The following is a 5850-nucleotide window of genomic DNA, read 5'->3' as shown; positions in this document are numbered from 1 at the left end:
CCTGGTTTGGATCTACAACCAAACTAGACAGACACAGACTACAAAGGATAATCAGGACTGCAGATAAGATCATTGGTGTTGATCTGCCCTCCATCCAAGACTTATTCCTGTCCAGGGTCAGGAAACGGGCAGGTAGCATCACTGCAGACCCCTCACACTTTAAACTCCTCCCCTCCGGCAGACGCTACAGATCACTGTACGCCAAAACAACCCGCCATAAAAACAGTTTCTTCCCTCAGGCTGTCACTGTGATCAACACTAAACAGTCATAGAGTGTCAGACCTGTTTCTGTTACTGTGAAATAACCTGGAACTAAACATATCAACCCTGGATCAACCTGTCACTGTGAATGTTCATGTACATACTATTTAATTTAAATATTCTCCTGCACTACTCATCAATGCACTACTGCACTATTATCTTATTATTATTATTATATTTTATTATTATTTTTTTTTCTTTTTATACTATTATTATTGTTATTATTATTATCTTGTTATTTTATTTAGTTTTGCACATTATAGTCTAACTACTGTTTATATTTATGTTTATATTTATTATTATTTTTTCTAGTTGATTGTTATTATTTATTGTTTACATATGGCAAGCCCTTTTAACATTTAATGAGATATCTGAAATTCAATTGCAGATATCTGCAATTCAATTTTGACATGTGGCAATTCTAATTCATGATATCTACAATTCAATTGTTACATGTAACAATTGAATTGCAGATATCTGCAATTCAATTGTTACACGTAACAATTGTATTACAGATATCTGCAATTGAATTACAACATGTAAAAATTTTATTCTTGATATCTGCAATTACATTTTTACATGTAACAATTGAATTGCAGATATCTGCAATTCAGTTTCTACATGTCGAAACATTTTGACATGTTGAAATATATTTGTTACGTGTGAAAATGGCTTTACAGATATCTTGAATTAACATTTCAACATGTCAAAATTACATTTCAACATGTTCAAATGTAATTTCCACTAGTGAAAACTAAATTGCTACATGTCCGCCAGACTTATTAAATGTTAAAAGGGCTTGCCATAGTTTACACTATTAGAGAGAGCACAGTTCACCAAGTCAAATTCCTCGTGTGTATAACATACATTACTTGGTCAATAAAGTTGATTCTGATTCTGATTCTATTACTACTACTACCACTACTACTAACTACTATTACCACTACTACTACCACTATTTCTACTACTACCACTACCACTACCACCACTACTACAAATGTTGCATTGTAAATGACAGGCGGTCTTGTTCCTGAACTCGGATGCATGTTTGTACAGAAAACTGTGTAAGATGTGGCTGGGGTAGCAGAATCCTATCCGTGTCCGCACCATGTATGCTGTGTGTAAAGGGCTTCAGTGTATTGGGTTTGGGCCGTATTGTAACGCAATTGAAAAAATAATGATTGGGATGATGGTCTAAAGACAAATATCATCTTCTTGAACAAAATATGGTAGCTATATTTTTAATGACTCCCATCACAACTCCAGCAATGTTCTTGGATGTGTTAGCATAACGTTATATACAGTTTATATGTCAATAGTACATTCCTGTCTAAAGAAATCAATAATATTGCGCTGATAGTATAAAATGACTGTAGGAGTGCAGTGTTTGTTTGTGTGTCTGATTGTGTACATGAGGTGTCCTCAATTTGTCACAAATCCACTTAATTATTTTTCCCAAGAATTGGTTTTTGGGCACAGATGAGACCATTCAATTTTGGTGAAGGTAGTTTCAAAATCAAGGTCACGAAAAAATATAAAAAATTGCAAAATTCCCTATTTTTAGCATAGGGCAAAATTTCAAAAACTTATACAGTATCTCCGTCAGATCTTTATCGATTCGTTCAAGATTTTGCAGGATGATGTAAGGCTATGACATGCAACATCTGACCAAACAGGATCTGGATCCAATCTAGATTGCTGACTCATCAATTTTGACAAATTTTGTCATCTGTCTATCTGTTTGTCTGTTAGCAAGATAACTTGAAAGGTTATGAACGGATTTGGATGTAATTTTCAGGAAATGTTGATAATGGGACAAGGAACAGGTGATTAAAATGTGGTGATGTTCTGGTTTACCTAAATTGAGAAAATACCAAAACATAGGAAAATAGGAGCTGTGCCTGAGCCTGCGCCTTTAAGCACGATGGCTTATGGGTAATGTAGTAGTGGTAGGGAAGTGCATTGTGTGTTTGTCCCGCCCAGTACCCGTGCTGTATTTGGCAGATGTCTGCACTCTCTGAGTGCTCTAGTTTTTATTTATTTATCTGTAAATGGTCTAACTCAAAAACTTTCAGGAAATATCAGAAGAACAAGTTATTAGATTTTGTGGACGATCCAGATGAATATACTGAATCTGGTTTAGTTTTAAAAATGAAAAAAAAAATCACTATGTTCAGCTGTTTAAGCTGGTTCTACACAACCTCCTGCTGGTGACTTCGTGCATGCTCCGCTTCACTTTGTGGCCAATTCTCAATTCTAAGTATGCATACTCCGTACTTGTGAACACCTGGGTACGGAGTCGTGGGAGCAAACTTGAAGAACGGACTTGCGGAGTGCGCAAGCGCCGACTTGGCATACTCGTCGTTTGGGACAAAGCAAACTTCCTCACATCGTTGTGCGCAACAGTGGGGAGTATGTGTGCTCCACTGTAAACATCAAAGAAAATGACATGTTTCATTGAGGAAACATTTGGTGATAAATTGAAAAATTCTGAACAGATTTTATGAAAATGTTATCTATAACAATAATAAAATATTTTATATCAAAATAAGGTATTTGAATTCGTAATTAATGAGTTTTAGGTATTGAATTAATAAAAACTGTTAAAAGAAATAATAAAAATAAGCTAAAAAAAAAAACAAAAAACAATAAATATATAATTCCGGATAGATTTTGGAAATACTTTAGGCCCACTAAGATCAAGAATAATATTAATAATATTGATAACAATAATGATAATAAGAATAATATAAAAGTAATTCTCCTTTTTGAATAAGGTATTTTAATTCTCAATAATTACATGTTTTAGGTATTACATTTAAAAAATATAAAAAATTCTGTCCTGATAATATTTTCTTTAGGACAAAACAGAATCTGCACCACTTCAGGTATGAAATTAAACTCCGAGTCTAATGCAATATTACTATTATTATTATTTTATGTTCAATAATACTGGTCAATGTATTTTTTGTAACTTACACATGTGCAGCTTATCCTCCTCTGTCATCATCTTTGAAATCATGCGCGTGTTTGAAGCGCATGCTGGGAAATATACACTGAAAGAAATAACTATTAACATTTACTTAGAAAAATACTCGTAAGTATTTGCATGATGATATTTGAATTAAATTTTACTACTCTAAATCAAGTAAAACTCTCTTGCCTTTATCAAGTAAAACCTAAATGGTATTTGTAAATAAATCTTACCCTACTAAATCAGTTTTATTACACTTGGTTATGTGAAAAAATGAAGTAAGGTGTATGTGATTTTTTGGATATTTCTGTGTGTGTGTCATAGAAATACTGAGTAACTTTTATGTGTGCTGATCATATACAATAATGGATTACTTTATTAAATGTTATTTATATTTTATCTGTTGCATCAGTTTATTTATTCTTATTACAAAAATAAATATTAAGCACTAAATTTGAGTAATAACTACAACATGTTAAATTTTATTGAATTAATATGAAAAATTAATAATACAAAAATGCCAATATTCATCAACAACTTTTTGTTTATTGACAACCTTTTTTGTCCAAGTTTTACACTTAAAAGAACAATGAATCGACAATTATTGTTATTACAAACAAACACAATGTCTTTTCTGACGGCACAGCTGTGAGAAATGGTTGCATGCGTTTACAGCTGTATTAACATTCATGAACAGTTTCGTATTTAGGGCAACAAATGATTGCAGTAGAGTATTTGGCATTGCAGTAGACACAAACTAAACTAGACAAAGAACCAAAAATTTGTCTAAAGTCTGCATGAAAAAGTGACTTCCAAAACATAATGGCTTACAAATGAAATCCAAGAATAAAACCACTTTGAAACATGTGCAGGTGTTTCACCATAACAAAACAGCATAAAATCCTATAACGGCAATGGCATGACAAGTCGCTTAAGCTGAACAAAATGTCATATTTTAAGTTTTGGACAGCAACTTCATTTTCAGGCTTTGTACTTTGGGGGATAGCTTTATTGCATCTAAATCTAAGAAAAGTTTCTGGAACACTTTAAAAGTGTAACGCAGTGTTGGAGGATAAGCAAGATTCAGGGAATAAATGATACCCATTAGCAGTGTACATGCCTTTGCAGCATTTCCACATCCAGTCAGAATCTCCTTGCCATCAAGAACAATGGAAACATCCACAGGCTCTTCAGCATAGGAAGCACGAACAACAGCGATCTTCATGTTGTGCTGACAAACATCCTCCAAGTTGTCCACCTAGATAAATAAAAGAGAGCAATAGTTACTTCAACACATACTCAACAGCGTACAAGTTTAAAGTAAAAAATGATATGCCCTAGCTATATTACAGTGAACTAAAATAAATAATAAACTTGAGTATGTTTTGTCTGTAACAGAATGATTACTAATTTAATAATCATAAAGGCAATCATACAAATTTCAAGTATTTTACCTGGCAATCTAGAAAGAGGTCTTCCTCTTTTTCACCAAGGTAGAGCATTAATCCACGAATCACATCTCCACGTCTCATCTCAACAGTTTGGTCCTGTAAACAGTCAGACAGGAATTTATTAATAGTAAATATTTAATGCACTCAGCACAAGTTCAAGACAGGTTCAATTGTGACCAAGTAAACACACCTGTCTCAGGTTGTCCAAGACAGGTCTCAGTTTTGCTCCAATAGCACCACCCTTCTTCCCTACTGGATCTCCTTTGTGACATCTGCTCTCCCTAGACTTCAATGTATGGCTCCCCTGAAAGACAAAATTACAAAAGAAACAAAAAAGAAATGAGGAATTAAATTCATTAATTTAGTTAGCAAACAATAAATAATGTTTACAGTTAAACGCTTACCAGACTGAAAGTGTGTAGTATCTTAGTGGTCTCAGTTAGGATTACTTTGCTCTCCCCTTTTCTAAAAGACACATTTTAGGTAATTTCAAAATTACTAATGACATCATCTTTGCTGTGATTGTGTGACCAAACTGTTATAACAGTATAGTTAACAGGTAATAAGCATGCACTGATGGAATTTTGGTACAGAGATTCCAAATCAAACATACCGGCTGGTGCTTGAAGGGTTTATGCTGCCTGCCGTTTGTCTTTTGAGATATATGGGTCACTGTAGGACAAAAATACAAAAAGAAAACTTATTTAATCAATGCATTTAGCTGGTAAACAATAAATGTTTATAGTTAAATGTTTACCTGAGTAAAAGTTCCAAATGAATCTGAGGGATTTCAGTTTCAGGACTTTTCTGCAAGACAGGTTTTAGAAAATGACTGAAAATGACTAACATCACGTTGTTGTGATTGCGTGAATTAGCTGATAAACAGTAAAGGGGTTTTAGAATTTATTAGTGGTGATGAACAGAGAGAGGTTTCACTGCTTCAAAAAAGCCAACTCTTATATAAAAAAGTAATATATATAATAAGACAAGACGTGCCATTAATATTTGTTAAGCATAAGTAATAATCATAAGCATCAGTCGCATTTACATAAGTGGTTATTTTGTTTTGAATCGTGAGAAAGTGAGACTGTAATGAAAAGCATGATATCCAGAACGAGCTCCAAATCTAACATACCGGGGCACGGGGGGCTTAACGGGAGCGCG

The 5850-nt window shown here is 33.6% G+C and overlaps 1 long non-coding RNA gene across 1 annotated transcript; it reads right to left on the bottom strand.

The window, feature by feature from the left end:
* Positions 1-4353: 4353 nt before the first annotated feature.
* LOC114462031 (uncharacterized) lies at positions 4354-5323 on the bottom strand. Its single transcript, XR_003673908.1, has 4 exons — positions 5300-5323; positions 5091-5151; positions 4690-4782; positions 4354-4493 (listed from the first exon to the last, which is right to left on the bottom strand). It is a non-coding gene; the product is annotated as an uncharacterized LOC114462031 (long non-coding RNA).
* Between the last annotated feature and the right edge of the window lie 527 nt (positions 5324-5850).

This window comes from Gouania willdenowi, chromosome 1, assembly GCF_900634775.1.
Source record: "Gouania willdenowi chromosome 1, fGouWil2.1, whole genome shotgun sequence".
In the NCBI taxonomy this organism is placed as follows: domain Eukaryota; kingdom Metazoa; phylum Chordata; class Actinopteri; order Blenniiformes; family Gobiesocidae; genus Gouania; species Gouania willdenowi.
This window is presented reverse-complemented; position numbering and strand designations above follow the sequence as displayed.